This window comes from Rhipicephalus microplus, chromosome 9 (genome assembly GCF_043290135.1).
Source record: "Rhipicephalus microplus isolate Deutch F79 chromosome 9, USDA_Rmic, whole genome shotgun sequence".
NCBI lineage: Eukaryota > Metazoa > Arthropoda > Arachnida > Ixodida > Ixodidae > Rhipicephalus > Rhipicephalus microplus.
The window spans coordinates 50,192,342-50,219,437 of record NC_134708.1 but is presented as its reverse complement, the minus strand read 5'-3'; the positions used below and the strand labels follow the sequence as shown (position 1 = coordinate 50,219,437).

The window sequence follows — 27,096 nt, the reverse complement described above, 5'->3', positions numbered from 1 at the left end:
AATCATATTATTTATTCGTACTATACTATGAAGGTGGTCTAACGCTACTACAAGCAATGTTTTCCAACCTCTTGCATTTTCCGTTAGATTGCATCATATGTCTGCACTGGATGCAAATTGTCATAAATTCATGACAACCTGTACCTAAGCGAAAAAAACGGTCTTACGAAGGCAAGGGCTGCATGTGTATGGTGTGTAACGAATATGGAACAAGAGGCATTGAATGACAATGTAAGCTCAAAAAGATGCCATTGCCGAGACCTTTGATATTAAAGCCGCATTTTGTAACCCTTGCAAAAGACTGTTGGTCTCTGGCAACGAAAGCTGACTGGCAAAAATCAACTTTCTGGTTTATTTAGAAACAAAATGACTTTTGACTTACCACATTCCTAGGTTTATATTTATTTTTTAAGAATATTGTTTTTCATATTGTTTTTGCTTATCTTTAATTGATCTCATCATTTTTCTGTTATAGGACAAGCTTTGACTGTAACATTGCTGTTATTTCTAATCAACTTATCATTATTCGTTGTCTATGACACAGGAAGTTCACCTACAGCTTGGAGCTGTCAGACCTCTATCTGAATATCTAAAATTTTAATTTTTTGTACTAAAATCTAATAAACTTAATTGTCAATATGGTCTTTTTTTTGTCATTAATCATTATGCATGGAATTTCAGTGTCCTGTTTGGCACTGATTTCACACTTAGATTGGATGACTGATGTGTGAATGCATGGTGCATTTTATCGTTGTGCCTAAAACGTGTAGGGAGGTAATGTGCTTCACTTGTATAACGTACAATGTGCATAGCTGACAAAAGTTGTTCCTGAAGCAACATGAACATCTGTAAGTGAACAAATTGAATTCATGGCACTGAAATTACAGCAAAACAAAAAGAATGACATTACGTACCTGTTATTTCATCGTCATAACTGCAATTGCTGCTATGAACCAGCTAGCGAGAAGATCGGTATAAGCAAACAAAGCCTTCAGGCCATGGTTGTAACTTTTCCTGTTAGTACAATGCTGGGCTGATTGTCATCAAACATTAGCTTCATTTATTTATTGCATCCACCTATGGAAATGTGGTGCTCCAATATGACACACCATTTCCTTTCTTTCAGGTCGTGGAACTATGGCAGCAACGTGGAAGATCTGTTCAACTCATTGAAGCTTGTCTTGCCAGATCAATAGAATCCTATTGGATATGCAGAGAACCAAAATTAAGAACACTGTAACTAATACCACAATCGTAGCAAAAGAGCTGTCCTTGCTGTAATGTGCTTGTTTGATGCAAAGTACTGAGATGTGCTGTTATTTATATCTTGTTATTCAACCAGTTTGCGAATAAGCTTGCACTAGTATTTGCAGCAGCGCCGCATGCACAAAAACATTTCACACATTTGTCTTTAAATGAGTGTCCTAGCTTATCTGCAGAGTACAAAAAGTACATGTTTTTAGTTGTAAAGTGCCTCTGGTATTACAGTATCATCTAGGGAGTAAGTAAGATCTTGAATGCACCCTCTAAAAGAAGTGAATGTACTGTTACGGTAAATAATATCCCTGTAAATGCCTTCCCTGCAGCCCTTTTTTTTATTGTTCCTCGTGCATGCGGAGCCTAGCTGCCAATGATGATTTAATGTCTGACATTTGAACGTTAAACCCCACATATCAATTATATAATCAATCAACTAATATGAAACCTTAACCACTGTTTGCTATTAAGCCTCTTCGACATGTGACTGTCCGAATATAAGTTGAATAACACAACTGAATATGTTCTGGAAGCACGAATTTTTATGTTTTCTTAAAAAACTAAATGTTAGTTTTCAAGATTCATTCCCTGAATCTTTGTTTTTATGTCTGTTTACTGGCCTGTATGAAACGACAGGGTTTTGAAGATAGTGTTTTGAAAATTAGGAACGACAGTGGAGGGGGGGACAACAATAAGAAAAGTCGCTAGTTTCGGAGCCAGCCAGACAGTTGCCCTCTGAAAAAGAGACCAAATAGCTCCCAGAATATAAAGCCAGTTTTTAATTTCAGTATTGAGAACTATAGACTAAAAGTGGCTCGAGAGTTATAATTTCTTGTTCAAAAAGCATCGAGTAGCCAAACTGCTTTCTATGCTTCCTTCTTGTGTGACTGGCCATTGGCATTCTATAGTAATGGACCAGTTCATGTGCAGTATGCCATTTAATTTTTGTGTCTAGAACCAAGAAAATATAATCTGTGATTCGGCCTACACCTTAAGCTCAAGTCAGCCAGCTTTGACAGATTTGCAAACAGTACTTCATGTGTTAACTTGTGGCCAGCGTCATTTGCTTCTTTATTATTTCCTGTGCCTTCGTGCTGTTTTTACTCAAGTGTGTGAGTATGTTCCACTGCCACTTTCGTAGGCTATATTGCTTGCTTGTGTCTGAAGACAACAGGTATTGCTGCGTCCTGCTCATAAATTTCTGTGTACGCTCGCAGACTTGATCGACATACCGCCCGAGCTGTCTCCCCACGAAGGCTTGAGCGAGGAAATGAAGCTACAGCCTGGCCCTGTGTGCAGCGAAACCACACCTAGCTGTGAAAGCGAGGGGAAGAGCCGGGAACCGCACGTATGCAGCTACTGTAGCAAAGTGTGCAAGCATAAGAGCTTCCTGGAAAAACAGCTACGTAGCCACACAAAAAGAGTGTTGTGCGTCATGTACGAACACGCATAAGTGAGAAGTCACATTGCTGTTGTTTCTGCCCGGCGACATTCGCCACCAACTGGCAGAAGAGGAAACACGAGGTGAGATGGCTTGTACAGCAAGTTCCTCACTATGTGTTGCCAAGCGTACCATAGCGTTAACCATATGGTGAGCAAATATTACGTATCCTTTTATACAATAGCATGCATGTTTAAGTGCATGATCTGCCCAAATTCTTGTTGCATTTGTGTGTTCTGCTGCTTAGGTGAATCCTTGGGTGCATAGTGGCTCAAGCTATCTCTGAAGCTCTTTTCTCTTGAGGACACTCATTGTTTTACTGGAGTATAGAACTTTTGGCTTCCAATGTTATGTGTGGAAAAGATAGCTTCAAACCGGCAAGTCAGTGTTCTCTGATAGCATGGGTAATCTACAGGCTTGTAATCACGCGCATCACTTTTGTTTTATGGCACCGTGCCTATAGAGTCAAGGGTCATTTCTTTAAAAAGTAGTAAGCAGTGGGGGAGACGTCTGCTTCAACATACCTGTAGCAACAAGCCTGGTTTCGAGTAGGTGACCGCAGAAGTGCCGCTTATGTGGCAACTGTTTGGACGAATGTGTGACTGAAATGTTTGCGTCTACACTGGCAAAAGACCTGCCACTCTCTGTAACATGACATTTACACATAAAGATAAAATGTACCGCTCGTTCGCCACTTACAATGCATTCAGACGACAGTTCGCTTCGATGCCTCTTCTGCTCAAATGCGCTTTCTGAAAGTAAAAAAAAATATAATGTCGGATGGCACATGCACGGCAGGCTGCTCAGAGTATAAGGTTGAATGTATTTTAGCATCATTCGTCTGAAAAGCATCCAAGCAGTGGTCATCAAGCAGGATGTCAAACCCAAAATTTTCACAGGGATTTGGATTCAATGTACATTATCTCACTCTGTTTCATTTCCATTAAGGCAAAATAAATGTCTTTAATAGTTTGCCATACTGATATTAGTCTAGTTACTTTCAGTTGTTCTAACTAGCCACTGTGTCAGTTTATTAAAGAATTATTTTGCTGGCTGCTTAGAAATTTCAATTTGTACTTGAAAGTAATGTCTATGTTCTCTTGCTCCACCTCAACGAGCCAAATGCATGAACTTTCGTTTCTTAACAATACTTTGTGAATGTGTCACTCAGAAATCTGGGACATTAATGAATAACACAAGAAAACACTGGTATTGATAACAGTGGCAAGTGGCAGCACTGGTGTGTCAATGCACATCCAAAGTGCAATCTGGACCGCTTTTATGCGGTATTTACGTTGCAGATATGGTTTGGGTGCACATTCAGTTCCAGTGTAAATTCTAGTGTGGCAACTATACTTGATACAGGTTCGTTTTGTCGGCCTGGTGCATAATGTGTTTCATCACTGCATGTCTCCAAATGTTTGAAAGAACCCATATGTGAGATAAAATGTTGTGAGTGAGTGATATTGTTGAGTTAGTTGCCAGTGACGCCATCGCCTTTGTACCTCTAAGCAAGTGTACTTTTCAAATAGAAGTTGTTTCATTTCTGAAAATGATTAGCTCAAGTTTTCATCATCATCATCATCATCAGCCTGACTACGTCCACTGTAGGACAAAGACGTCTCCCATGTTCCGCCAGTTAACCCGGTCCTGTGCTTGCTGCTGCCAATTTATACCTGCAAACTTCTTAATCTCATCTGCCCACCTAACCTTCTGTCCCCCCTGACTCGCTTGCCTTCTCTGGGAATCCAGTTAGTTACCCTTAATGACCAGCGGTTATCCTGTCTCCGCGCTACATGCCCGGCCCATGTCCTTTTTCTCTTCTTGATTTCAGCTATGATATCCTTAACCCCCGTTTGTTCCCTAATTCACTCTGCTCTCTTCTTGTCTCTTAAGGTTACACCTACCATTTTTCTTTCCATTGCTCGCTGCGTCGTCCTCAATTTAAGCTGAACCCTCTTTGTAAGTCTCCAGGTTTCTGCTCCGTAGCTAAGTACCGGCAAGATACAGCTGTTATATACTTTCCTCTTAAGGGACAGTGGTGATGTACCTGTCCTAATTTGAGAGTGCTTGCCAAATGTGCTCCACCCCATTCTTATTCTTCTAGTTACTTCAATCTCGTGGTTCGTCTCCGCGGTTATTACCTGCCCTAAGTAGGCATAGTCTTTTACAACTTGAAGTGCACTATTACCTATCTCAGAGCGCTGCTCTCTTTCGAGGTTGTTGTACATTACTTTCGTTTTCTGCAGATTAATTTTAAGACCCACCGTTCTGCTCTCCTTGTCTAACTCTGTAATCATGAGTTGCAATTCGTCCCCTGAGTTACTCAGCAATGCAATGTCATCGGCAAAGTGCAGGTTACTAAGGCACTCTCCATTAACTCTTATCCCTAACTGTTCCTATTCTAGGCTTCTGAAAACCTCATGTAAGCACGCAGTAAATAGCATTGGGGAGATTGTGTCCTTCTGCCTCACACCCTTCTTGATTGGCTCAAGTTTTAGTTGATGTATAGTGCTCGCATTGCTCGCATACTCAAACAAGACTTCGGGACATTTAGTAAAACGACTGGTATGCTAAATAGCCTAAAGTAACAGCATTGTGACATATGAATCTGTTTGCCTAAGGTAATGCTGACTCTGATGCAAGTGTTCAAATACAAATTACACCACATATGACATGAACTGAAGGAGGTGAAAGCAAAAGTATCTGCATTACTTAGCCCTTACATGATTCAGCAGTTTTCATTGAAGTACTTGCCTTTACCAGATACAATGCGAACAGTATGCTTAGATACACATATATCTACCTAAGACTAAGAGCAACTGGGTATTTTGAGATCTTGACAATGAGGCAGAAGGTGGAGGAGGGTTTTTTTTTTCACATACCTTCATGAGATTGCACAATACTTGGGGCCCAGGTGTTCATTATTTTCTTTGTTAGGCTCAACCTAATGAAGCCAATGAAAGCACGTCATCTGTAGTTTCAACTGTGGTGTAGCAGTTATACATAAATAGAAATGAGTCAAAGCTGAGAAGATAACGACTTGCCATCGATGAGGACAAGACCAACAACTTTCGAATTTCACGTCCAACACGCTAACAATTTGGCTACAACAGCGCTTGTTCTCCCATCCACTTCATTGGACCTTTATGTGCGTGTAATCTTGGGAGTGGGCCAATGCCACTCATAGCCATGGTGGCAAGTGAGGAACACTCTTTTACTGTCGTGTAGTACACAATCTTTTCACGAGGTTACAGCTGGCGAATAAATCCTCACTAGCAAGCTGAAGGTTTCAGGTCTGCTCGAATGAGACCCTCTTCCTGAAGAAACAAAAGAAAGGACATGGTCACGTAGAATCATTTCTTTGTCGTCTGAACCTAATAAAATAAACAGAATATTAGTTTTAGTATTAGTGAAGTGACTATGTAAAAACTAGAAGTAATGTGGCTAGGGATTTAATATTGGTATTTGCACAGTGGCCATATCATATCATTCATGCTTTACCGGGCGTAGAAGCTGCTTCGCCACACTTGATGCCTGTCAAGGGCGATGTAGTTGCTTTGAAGACTGATCGAAATCAAATAATTGCAAAATGATGTGCCCAAAAATAGTGCTGATATTCACAGCTGAAGGCCATGACTGTCTTTTATTGTACCATGCTACCCGCAAGCACTATTAATTTAATTTCAGTGGTCCGATTATTGGAGCACCTCAAAAATAATACGTAATCGCAATTATTTTTGAAATTATACTTGATGTATCTTGGTGCATGTGCTTGCATGTGTGTTTGTGTGGTGCGTAATATATATATATATATATATATATATATATATATATATATATATATATATATATATATATATATATATATATATATATATATTGTTACACGCAAGAAGTACACGAAAAGGTTGAAAAACAGGCGAGCCTGGATGGTTCGCGTTTACTTCCACAAGGGGTCTCGAGACAGCACACCCAACGTCGTCTTCCTTCTTCACCTTTTTTCTGAATGTTCATTCGCGCTGTATGCGCCGTGCATTGCAACCGCTCGTGACATTTCCCCGTTGGCAGACGAAGCCCGCCGGGCGAGTCACTCAGTGGTTCGTGCATTGCATAGCTTCATGCGAGCGACGTGCGCCACTTCTGTTGTAGCCGAGCGCCGTCCAGTGCTTGTGAGCCGTGCTATGCGGTAGTTGACCTCACTGAGGCGTTCGAGGATAACGTAGGGCCCGACATAGTGAGCGAGAAATTTCTGGTACAGGCCACGTTTCCGTAAAGGCGTCCAGAGCCACACCTGATCTCCAGGATTGAAGTGAACATGTCGGTGACGGTCGTCATAGCGGATCTTTGACCGGTCTTGCGAGGTGACGGTGCGTAGCCGAGCGAGGCGTCGCGCTTCTTCTGCTCTACAGAGAATCTCGTTGATCGGCTCACTGTGATGAGCAGAGTAGGGAAGCATAGTGTCAAGATTATAGCGTGGTGGACGAGCATAAAGGAGAAAGAAAGGTGAGTAACCAGTGGTCTCATGTCTTGCGGTGTTGAAAGCATAGGTGATGAAAGGCAAGATTGTGTCCCAGTTTTTGTGCGCGGAATCGATGTACATGGACAGCATGTTGGCAAGCGTTCGGTTCGTGCGTTCCACTAGACCATTAGTCTGTGGATGGTATGGAGTGGAATGGCGGAAGCTTGATGAGCACAGACGAAGGGTCTCTTCGACAACATCCGCGGTAAATTGCCGCCCACGGTCGCTGATTACGATGCGAGGAGGTCCGTGTCTGAGGATAACTTGAAACAGCAAGAAGATGGAAACGTCTTTTGCTGTGGCCGACGGCAGTGCTGCCGTCTCACAATAACGGGTTAAGTGGTCTACGCAAACGATGACCCAACGATTGCCGTCTGTGGATCGCGGAAAGGGGCCCAGAAGATCTATACCAACTTGCTCAAAGGGGGTGCTAGGAGGCGAAACAGGCTGAAGGCGACCAGACGGCGCGTCAGTTGGTCGCTTGTAACGTTGACATTGGGTGCAGCTGGCGACGTACCGTTCGGTATCATTGCGCATCCGGGGCCAATAAAAGCGTTCCTGAGCACGGTAGAGTGTTCTTGTGCATCCAAGATGTCCGGAAGTTGGTTCGTCGTGCATGGCAGATAATACGTGACTGCGAAGGCTCTTGGGGACAACCAAAAGGTAGCGCGCACCGGTAGCCGAGAAGTTCGTCTTATATAGGGCGCCGTCACGTAAGCGAAAACGATTGTCTGCAGCGGACTCCCGCGCGGCCGCGAATAGCGGCTGTAAGCTGTCGTCTTTCCTCTGCTCTGATATGAAGGTATCCATATCCGGAAATCCCGTGGACACAAAAGCGATGTATTCATCAAAGTTGTCCGCGTCACATTCAGTCGTTGGGAGTGGCAGGCGAGAGAGACAATCAGCATCAGCGTGTCGCCGGCCGCTCTTGTAGGAAACAACGAAATCATACTCCTGCAGACGGAGCGCCCAGCGTGCTAGTCGACCAGAGGGATCCCGAAGATTCACAAGCCAGCATAGAGAGTGATGATCCGTGACGACAGTAAAGGGGCGCCCGTAGAGATACGATCGAAACCGTTGCACAGCGAAGACGACCGCCAGACACTCTTGTTCGGTGACAGTGTAGTTGCGCTCGGGGCGACTCAATGAGCGGCTAGCGTACGATATCACATGCTCGCTGTCGCCGACACGCTGAACTAGTACGGCGCCAATGCCAACACCACTAGCATCGGTATGAACTTCTGTCGGTGATGACGGATTGAAGTGGCGAAGAATAGGCTGGGACGTCAACAGTAGCTTTAGCTGCCGAAACGATGAGTCGCATTCCGAGCTCCACTCGAAAGGAACACCTTTTTGGAGAAGGCATGTGAGCGGATGAGCTATGTCAGCAAATTTGGGAATGAAACGGCGAAAGTAGGAGCATAACCCTAAAAAACTTCGTAGCTGCTTCACAGAGCGAGGTGCCTCGAATGCCTCCACAGCTGTTGTCTTTTGTGGATCTGGTCGTATACCTTCTTTGTCGATCAGGTGTCCCAGCACAAGTGTCTGTCGTTCACCAAAATGGCACTTTTTAGAATTAAGCACAAGGCCGGCCTTCCTCAAGCAGTTCAGTACCAAGTCCAGGCGCTCGTTATGCTCACGAAATGTTCGGCCGAAGATCACAACGTCGTCTAGGTAGCACATACAAACTTCCCACTTCAAACCGCGAAGTATAGTGTCCATGAACCTTTCAAACGTTGCGGGGGCGTTACAAAGCCCGAAAGGCATCACGTTGAATTCAAATAGTCCATCGGGCGTTACAAAAGCGGTCTTCTCTCTGTCATCCGGGTGCATAGGGATTTGCCAGTAACCTGATCGTAAATCCACAGAAGAGAAGTAAGAAGCCGCAAAGAGGCAATCGATGGCGTCGTCAATTCGTGGGAGTGGGTATACGTCTTTCCTAGTAACGGCATTTAGGCGACGGTAATCGACACAGAATCGCCACGTGCCGTCTTTCTTCTTCACCAGTATCACTGGAGCTGCCCAAGGGCTAGACGATTCCCGAATTACTCCTTTACCCATCATTTCTTCGACTTGAGCGCTGATGATCTTTCGCTCCGCAGAGGACACACGATAGGGTTTTTGACGAATCGGTTCAGCGGATCCTGTGTTGATGCGATGGCGAGTACGGGATGCAGGAATCGATGTGGGGCCGTCGTGCTGTGCAAAGTCGAATATTGAAGAGTGTTTCGAGAGCAGGGCCATCAAAACACGACGTTCATGGTCACTGAGCGATGTAGCTACCATTCCGAGCATGTGTTCGTTTGCGGTGTGCGAGACACTGGTTTGTGCTGTATCCGGTAGTTCTGTAAGCACTGCCATAGGTATAAATGACTCTCCCTGAAACGTAGCAAGTTTTAGGCCTTGAGACAGCACTACGGCTTCAGTGGAGCAATTTAGCGTCCATAGCCCTGCGCATCCATCGGTAACTGAAACCATACAATACGGAACCAACACATTTTTCTTAAGACAGTTTCTATGGACCGGTTCCACCGCAACATCGAACGAAGTACTAACAGAAGACGAACAAACAACAGGAACGCGCATCGCGGATAAAGCGGGCACAACAGTGTCTTCAGAAACACAAAACACACTCTCTTGCTGGGATGATTCTTCTAAGAGCGCAGAGGACACACTTCCGCAAATACTGAGTTCTCCTGTTCGGCAGTCAACATTGGCGCCACACAATTTCAAAAAGTCAATGCCGAGAATTACATCGTGTGTGGAACGCGGAAGCACGGTAAACTCAGTGTTAAAGGTTTGACCACCCAAGGAGACATCCACGTTACACACACCAACCGGGTATAATGAGTCCCCACTCACTCCACGAAAGCTTGTGCTGTGGTCCCAATGAAACATAACCTTGCGTCCCAGCAGATTTTTGAACACCACACTCATGACAGAAACAGTTGCTCCCGTGTCGACTAAAGCCATGGTAGAAACGCCATCAATAAGTACATTAACCTTATTCTTCAGCATGAAGATAGGTGGAGGTATCCGAGTCGGCAGCAAAGATTTTCCAGCGACCTCACCTCCATCGGCCGCGCTGGCTAGTTTCCCGGCGGTGGTGACGCGAAGCGGCGTCGAGGAGATGATGACGTCACACGCCGTCTGGGAGATGGAGATCGAGACGCTCGGAAAGCTGGTGGTGGTGTCAGAGTACGTTCGGAGGCAGGAGAGCGGTAACGGTTTCGATACCTTTCTTGTTCTCCAGAATAGCTGTCCAGAGGGAAGTGACGGCTTCTTTCTTCTCGGAAGTAGCCTTCAAAAGTGGTGTTTCCTGGCCTATTAGTGTCCATTGCACGACCACCGTGTTGCATAAACGATCCCGACTGTCCATTGCTGAATGCCCGACGTCGGTTACAATACCTAGCTATGTGGCCAGGCGTGCCACAGTTGTAACACACGGGCAGAGGGCGAACTTCCGGACGCTGATTGAAATATTCCACAGCGGCCACAGGCTGAGAGTAACTCATCCCCTCCCCTTGGATGTCGTAGGCAGTGCTGGGTCTTCGTGGGCGAACGTCGCGTGGATGCTGATCAAAACGCCGATCAATCGAGTCGTAGTGGCGTTGTTCGGTCTGGCCATAATGCGGGTCGTGTCGGTAGCTGTTACAATCCGCAGCATTCACCGAATGCTGCCAAGTAGCCGGAGGAGATGCGCAGACGGCGTCTCGGAAAGCGACGGAGGCGCAACGCGGCACCGCATAACGCGTTTGTTCTTCGTGCCGCAGGAGCTCCTCACGGACAATCTGCCGAATGGTAGCTGAGAGGTCTGTCTGCGGACTCGCGTCAACGCTGGCCACAGTCGTGACATTGGCTAGCCGTCCAAACTTCGGCGTGATTCGGCGAGTTTTCAGCGCCTCGAATGTGCGGCAGTGCCGAATCACGTCTGATACGGTGTTCAGGTTGTCTTTTCCAATGAGGAAGTTATAGACGTCTTCCGCAATACCTTTTAAAAGGTGTCCCACTTTATCTTCCTCGGGCATTCGAGAGTCGATGGTCTTACACAGCTTGAGAACTTCTTCAATATATGTCGTGCAAGTCTCGCCGATCACCTGAGCTCTCTGAGCTAAAGCTGTTTCCGCTCGTTTCTTCTTAGTGTCCGAGTCGCTAAAGCACTTCTTCATTTCTTCAATAAGACTGCTCCATGTAGTAAGCGTGTCGGCGTGGTTTTCATACCAAACCAGGGCCGTGTCCGTCAAATAAAAAACGACATGCCTGAGCTGGCTGGCCGGGTTCCAGTTGTTGCATTGGCTTACCCTTTCGTAATGGGTCAGCCATTCATCGAAGTCTTCCCCTGGCTTGGCTGAGAACGGCCGTGGCTCTCGGTAATGCTGATACAGCGGTGGTCTTGCCGAGGCATTGCTGAGGGGGTCATTTTGCTCCAGAGACATGTCGGGGCGCGATGGCGAAAGTCCGGCAAGGCGACGGCTTCTACGAAGTTCTGGTGCTGACGGCTCCGTCGTAGGTCGTGGGAGGTACCCAGCACAGCTCCACCAAATGTTACACGCAAGAAGTACACGAAAAGGTTGAAAAACAGGCGAGCCTGGATGGTTCGCGTTTACTTCCACAAGGGGTCTCGAGACAGCACACCCAACGTCGTCTTCCTTCTTCACCTTTTTTCTGAATGTTCATTCGCGCTGTATGCGCCGTGCATTGCAACCGCTCGTGACAATATATATATATATATATATATATATATATATATATATATATATATATATATATATATATATATATATATATATATATATATACACAGATGCAATATTCAAAATTTTAAGGAAAGGGCATTCATCTCTCCCCCTCCCCCTCTTATTTTGGCTTGGACATATAACAGTTCTGTTTTAGTTTTTTCTCAGCAAAAACTTCAATACAAGCAAAGAAAATTTAACTGGCTGACTAGTACATTATTTTTCTTACCTGAACTGTCTAAGTAAGCAGTATTGTATCTCAGCACATTTACCTCTGCTCCCCAACAGCCATGTGAGGTGTCAACATGCCGAAAGTTTTCTATGCATCGTCGCTTTCTTTGCATGCACTCTGCCTCTGCAGGTGCACCTGTCTTTGTTTCACGAGAGCTGTAGCTTCTTGTGTGGTTTAAAAAAAGTGCCATCATGTTATTGAACTTCTTGTTCCATTTGATGTGATAAACATGTTATCACCTTAGCTGCTTTTGAACTAAAATAAATAAATTAAAATATGACGTAACTGAACTAAAATAAAGAAATGAAAATATGACATAACAGCGATCATATTTCTTGGCTTTTGAAAATTTGACCATTCATTCATATAATACATATGCCTAGCAGTTGCATGTCGATGGGCAGTCTTGCTTGATGTCCTTTGGTCCCTTCATATGTCTAAGTCCATTCATATAACAGTCTCTTAATGACAGACTGTCATTGTTTCACCGACCAAGTTGACTGATGTGGTAGACAAGTTAGTTGCAAATGGGGGCATTTGATGAAATTTTGGTTTGCTTTTGTGACATTGCTTTTAATCAATATTGTGCCTAAACAATGTTGAGATAATGAGCATCCGTTAGAGTATGGAATGTGGATTGTTGGTAAAATTGGTTCACACACCTACAAGCAAGATAAACTATAGAGCCATAATTGCACCGCTTTCCACTAGCGCACTTCAATGTGCTTTATCTCAAAACTTTATGCTCCATCTGTGTTACTAAATGATAAGTGCAGCACCAATATAACACAGCTTTTTTTTTTCTTTCAGGTCGCGGGACAATGGCAGCAACATGAGATCCTGGAGTTTTGTTCATCTCGCGGCATTTAATCTTATTAGGCTTGATATAAATGTATTGCATGTATAGAAAAGAGAGCTAAGAATGGCATAAATAAGCAAGTCAGTGCTAGTGGAACCAAAATGGCTGCCTCTCCAGCATTGTGCTCTCCTGAAATGAGTTCATGATTACGATCACAAACTTGTTGAAAGAATTGTTCACGATCCAGTTTGTACAGAGGCTTGGACTGTTAATGGCAGCATGAAACGCTTCATTAAAGGCTTCAATTGACTCTATTGCCAATTTCACCATTACAGGCTTATTAATAGCATATAAAATTAAGGTCAAAGTTTCATTTTTGAATTTTGCACTGAAATTTCTGCGCATGACATCACAGATTTCAAAAAGTTTTGTTTGTATTTCGACCAACACTGGCTCCAGGATTTTTTCTGGAACTTGATGTGCTAAAGCTTTAGCTCCCTCAAAGAACAACATGCTTCATTTTTTTATTGAATAGGAACTACATAGGCCCTAGAAGTCGCTGTCAAAGTCTGTCATGTCGTGTCGAATGGTGTGGGGACTTCAAGGGGCGCTGCCACCAGCATTTTTTTTTCTGCACGTTTTCTCGCTTATCAAGCAACTTGTCGAGGCAAACTTGGTGATTTTGGTATTGTAAATGTGGGATTCACTAATACAGAAATAGTCATTTCGTTTTTTAGTGTCCCTTTAGCATGTGGGAAACACCTCAAATGCTCATGTTGCCATGCCTGCATTATCGTATGGGCAAATGTTGTCTGTCTCTTATGTCATGTTTCTTTGTGCTGCTTTTATGCAAGTGTGTGTGAGTGTTATGTACTGCTGCATACATTATGGTATCTCTTTCATGATGTTAAAAAGAGAACAGGACAGGGACTGACTTGCTCTGACCATTCCAAAGTGTCAAATAATGTCATCTGTGTCTCCGGAATGGGCATAGCCAAGGGAGGGGCTCAAACCCCCACGAAATTTTAATTCTTCAATTTTGTTTATATATACGTTCACACATTCAAATGCACGTACGAACATAGTTGAGCCCCCCCTACTGGTGTCTGGCCTACATTTCGCTCAAGCACGTACAGTTAGTGGCTCATTTACATGTCAAGTGACAAGACTTGAGGAAGCCTTGTACCCAGTAACCTTGATTTAAGCTAGTTGCGAGAAATTGGTCAAGGAACGAGAAACAGAAAAGGAGGTGTAAGAGCAAGAACTTGGTTGTTATGCCTTATGCACGCAAATTTTCCTGTGGCCTCAATATCTTTACAGTTCAGTGCAGAGTATAAGTCGTTTATTTGGCTCCCAGTAAACTGCATGCGGTGTGTCCAGTAATAGAAAGATTGGCTGTAGGCCATATTCATGACTAAGCATTGCGAATAATGCTCATAAGCACACCAACTGCTGGACGAATTTTGGATACTGCTTTTCACTTTCATGCAGATGGGAATGTATAGGACAGCTGGGGCAATGCATCAATGTTTTGGCTCACGAAGCATGTCTTAAAGGGGCCCTGCTACACTTCTTCTAGTAGCTATAGAATTATATTCACTGCAAAGCTTATTGCCTCATGAATTTACCCCCGCAAAAAAGTTTTCGTATCCATCTAGTGTGAGCAGAGTTACCAAGATATTTTGGATGCTGCAATCGCATTCTCTCTCCTCTGGTCCCAATAAAAGCGCTGGAAACTAAACCGGGAGGTATAACAAGGGGGAAAGCAAATACGTCATGCCCGAGTCGTTACCTTGACCACTTTTTTTTTCTTTTCGATCAAGCGGCTTTTTAAAGCGATTGCATGGACATACGTGTAGACAAGTCGCAGCCTCTTGCAGTGATCCCTGTAACGGCTGAGTGTGCCATGTTCAAATCAGCTAATAGAGGATCGAACGGCTGTGCTCAGTGATTTTTTAGTTTCTTCTGCCATTTGTCAAGAGAGAGCAATTTTTAGCTGAATTTGAGAATTTATTGCGAGTTCCAGGCCATGTGCTTTGTCATAATATTTGAATCGCGTGTTCTCGAAAGCCTCTACTACCAATCGGAAGCATTTTCTGATCATCCTCAGAAAGTGTTGCAGGGCCCCCTTTTAAGTCTGAACAAGAATGGTCACAAGAATCTGCCCGAACATTGCTGCCTGTGAAAGTGCTGTTCTAATTTCAATCACACAGAGATTTTGTAACGACGACAGTGACAACAACCGTAATGCGAGCATAAAAAGCTTCGCTGCCAAAACAGCAATGCACGTTACTGTGTAGTTGCTAAACCGAATCATGACCCTTGTCACACTGTGCCATCTGCCCAAGCGTAGAGATATTAACATGAAATCAGTCGTCAAGCCTGTACAGATCGAACTAAACAGCATTGTACGCATCAGCCAGCCTTTGATTGCATAATCTGAGAGGAAAATAGCATATCTATATGCACATTGGGATCATGTCAGCGAAGTAACATATGTAGTGTGTACCGTAATCTTCCGTTGTTCTAGATGCGAAGCATTTCTTAGCGAACCAAAGGCACCCAGATGAAGCATTTCAATCTATATACCTATTTTGCCACTTTTGTGTGGGTACTCTCGTTACTACCTCCTTAACTTGGTCTGTACATCACCTAGTTAAGGTCATATGAATGATCTGCATATGACTGTCTGGTCATGACATGAATAACATGAAAATCCCATTGTGTGTCATCAAGCCATTTTCTCCAAACAAGTTTGGCATGTACCCACATACAACAGATTGCAGTATGCAAGTGTGCGCCACAGGTGACTGAGAGTTAATGTCTATTCAGGAACAGCAAGAACAGACATGTGTAATTCAAATGCAAGGGCGTTATTAAAAACCAACATTGGCAGCAATTACCATAGAAATGCAAAAAATAAAAGTCAGAATCTCAGCAGTAATCGAACCCGAGCTCTCTGAATTGCAGCAAGATAATCTACCACAGAGCGATTCTAGGTTTTGAACCTTTAGAAAAAGATTCTATGCAGGTGTAACGTCATTGTGCTAGCTATGAAACTTTATAGCAAGAATATACAGACACAAAGTCAGTACACTTCAAGTGTAATGTAGAACTTTTGGTTCATTGTGTAATACATTAAAAACAACAGCTTCGAAACTGCAAACCTTCAACGGCACAGGGAGTCGGCAGGTGAATGGTTTGGCTCAAGCGGCATAATTTTTTCTTGGTCGCAGTCTTCTTCACCGCACCTTTCGAGCCGAGCCCATTTTCTCAAGTACCAAGTGAGATAAGCCGTCCTCTGGAGCATCACCTGTACCGCGACACCTCAGCTGCCTGGGTGAGAAAGCCAATGAACGGGCGATCGTACGATTGCAGCTACTGTGGAAAAGTGTTTCCGCGCAAGTGTGGCCTGGCCAAACATGTGCGCATTCATACGGGCGAGAGACCATACTCCTGCCACCTGTGCCCCATGACATTCAACCAGAAAGAGAGCCTTACGCGCCACTTGCGGGAGCATTCTGGTGACAAGCCATTTCATTGCCGCATCTGCCAAAAGGCATTCACCAGGCAGTATTATAAAAGAAGACACGAGGCGGCACATACACGGTCAGCTTCTCGTAGTGCAAGGCCGAGTGAGTCTTAGCAACATCGGTGTGATGAGGACTTCATAAGCGGGTGTGAAGCAGGGTGTCAAACACTTAAACCTCATTACAACAAACTTGGATCTTACAACAAATAAGCTTGTTACATTAAAAAATTTATTATAAAAGTTACAATATAGCTATTGCAAGACTATCTTTTATTTATTTTGTTATAAGTTATATTTTGTTATATCTATGCTAATTATATTAAGACTTTAGTGTATATGCCTTCGGGATCAAAGCACGTCATTTTGCTCAGTTTGCACTTTGCAGAAATGAAAGTCTAGTTGCTCTTGAACTGGTTTAAACCATCAAACAGCTGAACAGACTGGTTGGGCACAGTATCAACCTTATTTATGACATGCTGTACAGTGCTTTCAACAACATTAGTGTGCCAAGCTAGAACAGTGCAGGAATGATTTCTCAAGCGAATGCACTTGTAGTTTAACATGACTTGTCTTGTAGTTAATTTTTCAACTTAATTTTGTTATCATGACCACTCATGTTCTGCGCAATGGGCACAGCAATAGTGAAGCAGCACATATTCTTATGAATGTACAAATAGCGATATTTTGAAGGGAAGTCAAATAGTTCTTTTGGAAAATACTCGTATATTTATATGGGACTTTTGTTGAAGTGGGGTAGAGCAAAAAGAAGTCAATGTGTTCTGTGCCAGGCCTGACTTCTGCAACCATCTATCATCCCACCTGTACAATAAACATCTCTCACCCGTAACATAATTGGTGGAGAGTGCTGGGTAACGCCTTGGAGCACCGGACAAGTACGGCGGAAGACACACCCCTGGAGCTTCGCAGGACTTCCACCGTTACGAGTCATTATGAACCCTGACGGCAAAATCCAACCAGCTACGCCTAACACCTATGGACACCATTACAGGGAACCGCGCCAGTTCTCTGGGAAACCTGGAGAGGTTGTCGATGAATGGCTCAAGCACTATCAGCGGGTGAGTCTGTATAACCACAGGGACACTACCAGTCAGCGCAACTATCTTGAGGGAACCGCATTGATGTGGTACGAGATTCATTAGGAGAATTTGACTACCTGGGCGAATTTCGTGGACGAAATCAAGAAGTGTTTTGGAGATCCGACCACGATGAAGAAGCGTGCTGAGCAGACCCTGAGCCAACGTGCTCAAGTCCCTGGGGACACGTACGATGTATATTGAAGAAGTTCTCAAGCTTTGCAAGAGTGTGGACCCACTAATGACTGATGAGGATAAGGTCTGGCGTCTCCTTAAGGGCATTGCAGAGGCTAGCTATCACTACCTTATAGGAAAGGATGACTTGCAGTCGGCCAATGACATCATCCGATATTGCCGAACATTTGAGGCCCTTAATGCTCGGCGCATTTCGGCAAAATTCGGAAGACTCCCCAACGTCACAACAGTCACGAGCATCGACGTAGTCTCTCCACTCAGCGATCTGGCGTCAACAATACGATAAATAGTGCGTGAAGAACTTGATCGGCAGGACGCTACTGCACCGTCGATAGCACATGGCCATGGTTCTTATACACCATGTGGCCCTCCGCTTCGTCGACTCAAGGGTGCCGGTGTAGTTGCATCGTCATGCATATATGTCTGATCTGCGAAACGACTCCGTGCAAAGATCACCCCTCGATAGGGCAGCGTGGCAAGATTATCCCCGCTGACCATCTTCAGTAGCGAGTGTGGCGTGAAGCACCTGTGTGCTTTTACTGCGGCGTTCGTGGACATTTAGTCCGCTTCTGCTCAGAGCAGCATCAGCCACCTCTGCTGCAGTATCAACGACCCTCGGCATTCTCACGGCGCGCAAGTACTCAGAGAGACTATCGCTGGCCACCCAACGGCTACTACCGAACCGACTTTTAACAGACCTTCGCAGCGATTTGCCGGCTTCTGTCTGCAGTGTGACGCCACCGGCCTCCTCCCGCCAGCATCGGTCACCATGACCAGGTCGCCGGCGTCTCACTTCTCCTCCTCCGTCGGGAAACTAGATGCCGCGGCTGATGGAGGTGAGGTCGCCGGACATTTTTCACTGCGTACAGATATGCCTCCGCCAGTTTCCATGGTACAAAACAGGAGCAGTGTTCTTATAGATGGTGTCCCCACGCCCCCGTTAGTCGATACAGGAGCAACTGTTTCTGTCATGAGCAGAAATTTTAAGACTCGTCTTGGCAAGAAAGTGATGTTCTCTTGGAGAAGCCAGACAACGTTTCGTGCAATGAGTGGAGAACCGTTGCGCCCAGTGGTAGTTTGTACTGCAACTTTTAGTTTCGGTGCTAAATTGTTTAAAGCAGATTTTGTAGTAGTTCTTAATTGTACTCATGATGTTATCCTGAGGATAAACTTTCTGAAAGAATGTGGAGCCACTGTGGATTGCGCAGCTGGCGAGCTTCTACTGTCTGGTTTTTGTGAAGAGGCCACGCGATGCCAACAGACTGTTGCAGTCGTCGATGACACAGTTTTACCGGCCCAATCGATAGTTCAAGTGCCCGTGGATGTTTGTGGTATCACAGCAGATAACGTTGACGTTATAGTTCACCCAATCCAGCTGAGCTGTGCGAAGAAGGATGTGGCTGTGCCGCATTGCGTGATTTCTGCAAGTAGTGGCAAGGCCTTGGTATGGTTGGTCAACTCCTCTTCCGAGCTGATTGTACTGCCTGGTGGAATGAGGCTGGCTGTGTTTGAATTCACTGTTAGAAGCAACGTTAACATTGCAGTCATTAGCAACAACAGGAAAAAGGAAAATACCTCTGATGTGGCTTGTCCTAGTGATGACATACTAATGGATATGGTGAATAAGTAGCTATCGCCAGAGAAGAGACAAGCGTTAGTTCAAATTCTCTCCAATCATGCATTCGTTTTTGATTTCGCACTGAATAGTCGCAGAATTCCTGCATCACCTTCACGCACTCGTCATGCGATTGATACTGGTTCCGCCCATCTCATTTATCAGAGACCATACAGAGTAGCTCCGTCAAAGCATAAAGTTATTGCTGAGCAGGTGGAAGAAATGCTGTCTAAGAAAGTTATACAAGCGTGGTCTAGCCCCTGGGCAGCACCAGCTACACTTGTAAAAAAGAAGGATGGGTTTTGGAGATTCTGTGTAGATTACCGGTGGCTCAACTCAGTTACAAAAAAAAAGTATATCCGCTTCCCCGCATCGACGACGTTATCGATTGTTTGCACTCTGCTTCGTACTTTTCTTCCGTAGACTTAAGATCGGGATATTGGCAAATCCTTATGCACTTTGCTGATAAAAAAAAACGACTTTTATAACTCCAGATCGTTTATTTGAATTTAACGTCATGCCGTTTGGTCTATGTAACGCTCCAGCCACGTTTGAGCGCTTTATGGACACAGTTCTCAGTGACTTAAAATGGGAAGTATGTCTTTGCTATTTTTATGACGTTGTAATCTTTGGCAGCATGTATGAAGAATACAATTGACGACTTGATGTCGTTCTCCCGTGCCTTGAGAAAGCAGTACTTACCTTGATTTACAAAAAGTGCCATTTTAGTGTTCGTGAAACTCTAATTCTTGGCCATCTCGTAGACAAACACGTCGTTCGGCCTGATCCCCACAAAATCACCACGGTCAGCACTTTCCCTCAACCACACTTGCTACGAGAACTCCGAAGCTTCCTGGGCCTGTGTTCGTATTTCGGGCGCTTTGTTCCTAGCTTTGCCTATGTTGCTGAGCCTCTTATACTCATCTGCTCAACAAAGATGTACCTTTCAAGTGGACAAAAGAGTGAGAGTCATCGTTCTCGCAGCTGAAGCTTCTACTCACTTCTGGGCCTATTCTTCGTCATTTCAACGCATCGGCCCCAACTGAGGTTCACAGTGACGCAAGCGGAATTGATATCGGCGCAGTATTCGTTCAGCGTCATGGCACCGCCGAACATGTCATTGCCTACGCGAGTCGTTCTTTGAGTAAAGCGGAGGGCAATTACACTGTTACAGAGCAAGAATGTCTGGCAGCTGTCCTTGCCGCGCACAAGTTTCGCCCATACACCCATGGCCACTGATTCTCCATCGTCACAGATTCCCACTCACTTTGTTGGCTCACTGGTCTACTAGTTCCAACCGGTCGTCTTGCACGATGGGTGCTCCGTTTGCAAGAATATGACTTTGATGTGTGCTTCAAGAGTGGCCGCCGTCACGCGAACGCTGACTGCCTATCGCGACTTCCCCTTCCCACGACTGAATGCGACGCCGACAATTTAGATGACTGTCTGGCTGCTTTTGACTCACGTTTTCCAGATTTGGAAGCGTTCCGTACAGAACAATGTCAAGACCGTAGTCTGGCTCCTTTTTTCTCATCTGCCATCGATAAGCTGCATCAGAGCCTATTCGTCATGCAGGATGGCATTCTTTACAAGTGAAATTTCGCTGCGAAGGGGGCCCGCCTACTTTTGGTTGTCCCCAAATCATTGCGGCACAACGTGATGCAAGCTATGCACGACGATCCAGCATCTGGGCATATTGGGTTCGCCAATACCTATCACCGCACACTGAAATGTTTCTACTCGCCCCGCATGCGTCAGGCTACAGCTAAATACGTGACCAGCTGTGAAAATTGTCAACGGTACAAGAGTCCAACAAGTGCGCCGCCAATGTTTCTCCATCCCATACCGCCTCCATGTTTTCCCTTTGAGGTCGTCAGTTTTGACTTGATGGGCCCTTTTCCATGATCTATCACTGGGAACTGCTGAATTATAGTCTCTGTAGACCACCTCACTCGGTATATGAAACCGCAGCGATCTCTGCCACAACAGCCGATCACGTTTGTGACTTTTTGCTACGCTACATCATCCTCCGGCATGGGCCCCTCGTGCCATCGTCAGCGACTGTAGCCGGCAGTTTGTAGCCGACGTCGTGGAAGAGTTGATTCGCCGGTCTGCTTCCCAGTTTCGTCACGCCACTTTATACCATCCACAAACCAATGGTTTGACTGAGCGTGTCAACAGGACGCTCATTAACATGCTCGCTATGTACGTTGATTTCAAGCATAAAAACTGGGCCGAAGTTTTACCATTTATGACCAACGCCTACAACACTGTGCTACGACAGACCACGGGCTTTAGCCTGTTTTACCTTCTCTACATCCGTGAGCCACGTACTACGCTCCACGCAATTCTCCCAGTTTCAGAGCAAGAAAACCTGTCCCTTGCAGAGACACTCTGTCGCGCGGAGGAGGCAAGGCGCCTCGCGTGTCTCCAGACTTTCGCAGCCCAAGATCGTTCAAAGGCTCGCTACGATGAGTGACTTCGACATGTGTTGTACAGCGAAGGTGCTAAGGTGTGGCTGTGGGCTCCATATCGCAAGAGTGGTTTGTATCAAAAGTTTCTGGCCCGCTATACAGGTCCCTTCATCGCTTTGTCGCGCCTTAGCGATGTTACGTACGTGATATCACGCCTCACATCCTCTGGCCATCGCTCCAGGAAAACTGGCGTCGTACATGTCGCCCGGTTGAAGCCATACCACGCGCGACACTAACTCGCCCAGTGGGCATTGTCTGCAACGAGGAAAATGATACGGTACTTTCATTGAAGTGGGGTAGAAGAGAAAGAAGTAAATGTGTTCTGTGCCAGGCCTTATTTCTGCAACCATCTATCATCCCACCTGTACAATAAACATCTCTCACTCGTAACAATATGTATGAAAATGAGATAAAAGTTGAAACCTGTATAATATTTGGCAACAAATAGCCGCACATTATTTTATGTGTGTGAACTTTGTGTGATGATGCCAGTTTATGTATGTTAAAGAAGTTTATGTATATTAAAGAGAAAAAGATCAACTTGAGGCCACAGGTTTACTGTGCCTTAATCAGCAATAAATTCTTTGCAACCGCCTTTTCTATGCACCAGACAGGATACTGATTCCTTGAATTTCTTGCCTTCATTTATTCATTCAGCTTATTAACTATATTCAGATAATTACCTTCTTATGCATGGCATTACTTTTTCAGCTAGACATTATCTCTGCCTTTACTTAAAGGTGGGAGGGGGGTCTTAAAATGCATAAGATCGTAAAAAATGCTGGCTTGCGAAAATTGCAACTTAAAGTATTTTTTAGTTTAAAGTATGTTTTGGAAAAATTTTATATTATCGCAAAATACCATTCCTTTTGTTAAAATCCCAATATATGAGATACAAATGTTTTTATAACTGGAAACATAATTTTCTTGGCATTGTTATTTTCGTGAAGTGAATCTGCTTTACGGAAGTTTTGAGCAAGTTTTTGTGAAGATATCTAAAGAAACTTGGTACCATTCTTTTCCGCAGGCCTTGAACTACAAGCTAGAGCTTTTTTTTATATCTCAAACTTGATAGAATCGTAATTATCTGATAAATACCAGCTAATTGCTGGAAGCTCATTTTTATGCTCCAAATTTAAATATTATTTTATCAAAGGAATAGCCAGTTTGATATCTAGTTTGCTTTAGCTCGTAAGATGTACCTTTTAGAGGAAACATGTAGTTTTGAAAACTAACTTTTTTTTTTTCGCGAGTTACCATAACGACCCGTAAGAATATATCTAATTTTATGTAGGAATCTGTCATTACTTTTTTATAAGTGAGCTATTTTAAATCTGTTTGCAGATTTAAAATCTCTATTCAGTTGTATGCATGCATGGTAATGTTTATGAATAATAGTACAGTAACAAATAAAAAAAAATTTAAAACCCTCGTTCTCCCTTAAAGCCTTTCTTTATGCACGCTAACATTTTGAATGTAGTTATTTTTCAAAGGTTGTTGAGAGCTAGAACGATTGACCTGGTTTGTTCATGAACTGGCACTGTCATATTTTTTAGATGCACTGTCATGATAATAATGTTGTTTATGTTTCGTTTTTGTTTTGCATTGCTTTTGTGTCAATTATGTAAACTATGTTCTTTGTGAAAATGTATTCTACTCCTAATAGCCCCCGGACAGGGCAGCTGTATTTGAAAATAAAGAAATAAATCAATAAATAAACAGAAAGAAACACTAGAACTGACCTGGTTCAGGTTGTAGTTCGGTTTCCTCGCATGTCAAAGCTATTCAAGCTACTTTGTTCCTGACAATTGTTATATATATATATATATATATATATATATATATATATATATATATATATATATATATATATATATATATATATATATATATATATATGTGTGTGTGTGTGTTTCAAATTATGTTTGGGCCCTTAAATGTTAGTCGCAATTCTGGTTTCGGTAGTTTCCTGTTTAAGTTTCGCTTGACAACCAAGGGAGCATTGTGTGGCAGTGGTGCCCATTGTGTTCATTTCAAAGAGTTAAAAAAAAAAAACTGATATGTCCTCAGAATAAATAAATATTGCAAGTGACATTACGTGTTGTTAACAACAAGCAAGATTATTAACTTGCTGACAATTATCTTGATTAATTTACTAAATTAAAAGAAAAAGCAGAAACAGGCTGCACATGCACCCATTTAAAAAAAACAAGCAATGATGCATAGCATAGATGCATGTGTCTGACTGCATAGAAAGAACGAATACGAAGCCAGAGGCGGTGCATTCCCTCAGAGTCATGGAAAATGCTTAAGCAATAAAAGCATGGTACGCATTTGCAAGCGATGGAGATGGTAAAGTTTTGTTTGTGTAAAGGGTCATCAAGGACGCACCATTGTTAGTCAATGTGTACAGGGCACCTCCCACACAGGCCTCCTACGTTCTTAGGAGCAGCGAGCTACAAGATCAACACTGAGCTGTCTAGAAGGCTTATAAAGCGGTAGAGATCCACAAGTTTCCCATGTGCGAATGATGACATATATGCAGAATTACTGAATTCAGAAAAAAAAAAGAGTACAAAATAAACAATGCTTGAACGATTCATTGTAGAGACAATCAATACTACGGTATTCAAACCCCCCTCCCCCTTCAGGCTAGGCCACTGCATGCAGCAAACTGGTACTGATCTAGCCAACACGTTAATGGGTTAATAGCTATATTTCTAACGGGACTAAAGTTGTCGAAGTAAATAGCATGTTTTCCAAAATTACCATGGCTACCTCCAGCATTCTGCAAAGTACATTGCCTCAGTCTCATATGCAATATCTGTTGACAATTTTTTTTTGTACTGTCAGTACTAACACATGTCATTGCCCTCGTATCAGACAATAGAAAAGAAAAAGAGGCAACAGGTAAACGCTGATGGCAGCTTTGTTAAAATTAACTTATCCTTAGGTTTAAACCAATTTTAGCAATGCTCCCGTCAGCATGGATATTAAGTGAATGTTTTCTCAAACACTGGCGAGCTGGATTCCTGGCATAGCCCAAACAACACAGCTTCTTGGGTGTCAGGAAGTATCGAAAAAATTTGTAACAGGAACGACATCACTAGTATAGAAGCCAGCATAAATACAATATACGCAAGCTTTTGCTCTTTTTATTCACAAATTAAAGCATAGTGCTGCACCTACAACTCAAAATAACCATTACAATCATGCAAGCACGAAAAGCCTACTATGTAATATACTATGTAAATATGTGTATAGTATTTCTTTCTGCAATGCAGGATATCACCCCCACACACACATAAAAACCAAGCCTGTGTCAGCTACCTCACCACTTGCCTCGAGTTCCTGTCACCTACCTCCATCATTGATTAGGGCAATCGAGTGGGACAAATTAATAGAATTCATGCCTAGATGTAATTCTCGTGATGACAGTTACTAAACACAAAAATGTCGTAAAGACCGTCAGGCACAGGGCGCAGTGGCATCTCATCACTCTTGGACTTCAAAGCAGAACGTCATGCCAGCGTTGATGTTGAGCTTTTTCTCTAAGTGTACGTTTTGATCGTTATCATATTTAAACTTATTATATTATGGCCACATGACCTACGAGGCCTAATTATCTTTATTGTGAGCTATACTACCATTGCCGTGTTTACATGAAAACAACAAACTTAGGGACATGGTACAGCCTGGTAAATACCCTATGTTTCTGGTTTCTCTGCCAATAATGAGAGAGCAGATGGCCACACTTTGAGTATTTCAGGAAGCATGATGCTTGCAAGACTCAATTCTTAGAAATGTTTATTACCGCCAACATGACATCACTTCGAACCAAGCCAAGAGCCACAGTCAGAATATTTGATAGTTCACCGCAGTAAAAAGACCCATCACATATTGAAAAGCATCATGGATAATTGAGTCATACATGTCTATTGATGACATTAAAACAAACTGGGGGTGAGGAAGTACAAAACACCTCAATGCAGTGTTGACAATTCTCACACTTTCATAAAAATCAATCAATCTGTGTATATTGTCAAAGGGGCCCTTGCTTGGGTGTTAATCATTCTGTGCGAGAACTGTCTCTCAACGGTATCTCCCCATAAAAAAGGACATGTAAGTGGACACAGACGAATGGATGCTATCCTGTCCAATGTGGTTGTGTACGTGCTGAAACTGCACCTGGGTAGCATGGGAAAGCAAGGACAGAAGAAGAAAGAAAGGCAAAAACAATTGCTAACTTTAAACAAGGAATATTTTATTCCAGGGATTCGTCGTAGTTGTACACCCAGAGAAGCATGTGCACTTTGAAAATATGCATGTGAGTGCACGAAAATAATTTGATGCCAGCACATCAAGACACATCGGAAACGTAAACAGCATTCATGGCACACTTAAGTAACCCAACTCTTTCACAGAAAATAATAATGATGGTTTGCTGACCGTTGTTGTTGTTGATGCTTAGCGCTTAGATTTGTTTTTTGTTGTGTTTTACTGTGCTGTCCAGATACCATTTCAATGACGGCTAACCAACAAGTCCATTATGCCACCCTTGGCTAATGCAACGGAGGTTGCGATGGCAAAGAACCTGCAATGTCGTAAAAACACCAATGAAGTGTGATGTATCACTCATCTCATGCAATCAAAGTGATTTACCTGGAAATCAAGATGATTGTCAGAAAAAAAAATCTACAAAAATTATCACTCACCCAGGTCATATACGACAGTCACGGCAACAATGTAGTATGTACATATAAACGATGTAAATGTAGGGCTGTTCGTTAGCAGGTAAATAAAATCCTGTTATTACACCCCGAACATGTTTCACGAGAATCGTGTTGAACCAGATTGCTTCCCTATTTTCACAGCCCCTCAAAAAAACCACATTCTATTCACTATTTTTTTTTAATGTTGCACACACACACCAGTTAGCCTGCCTCAAGACAATGGAATTAGATTTTGCTCAGGTAAGAGGACTCCAGTGACCTATTTAGTTCATTTCATTTCACAAGTTGCACGCAGCACTTTGGATGCTACACTGCTTTCAGCTGATTTCTTAATGAAGAGCACCTAACTTTTTACTGTCACTGATACTACTTACTCTTTTCTTACCATGCCTATTTAAATTGATCACCGGTGATCGGCACTTTGGACCGTCGATTCTGGCACGTTGAATTTGTTTCTCGTGCACCC

General features: G+C 43.6%; 1 long non-coding RNA gene across 1 annotated transcript; it reads right to left on the bottom strand.

Annotated features, from left to right (window-relative positions):
* Positions 1-1,062: 1,062 nt before the first annotated feature.
* Positions 1,063-16,251, bottom strand: LOC142771766 (uncharacterized). The gene is made up of 4 exons (XR_012886130.1): positions 16,155-16,251; positions 5,584-5,645; positions 3,398-3,450; positions 1,063-1,200 (listed from the first exon to the last, which is right to left on the bottom strand). It is a non-coding gene; the product is annotated as an uncharacterized LOC142771766 (long non-coding RNA).
* Between the last annotated feature and the right edge of the window lie 10,845 nt (positions 16,252-27,096).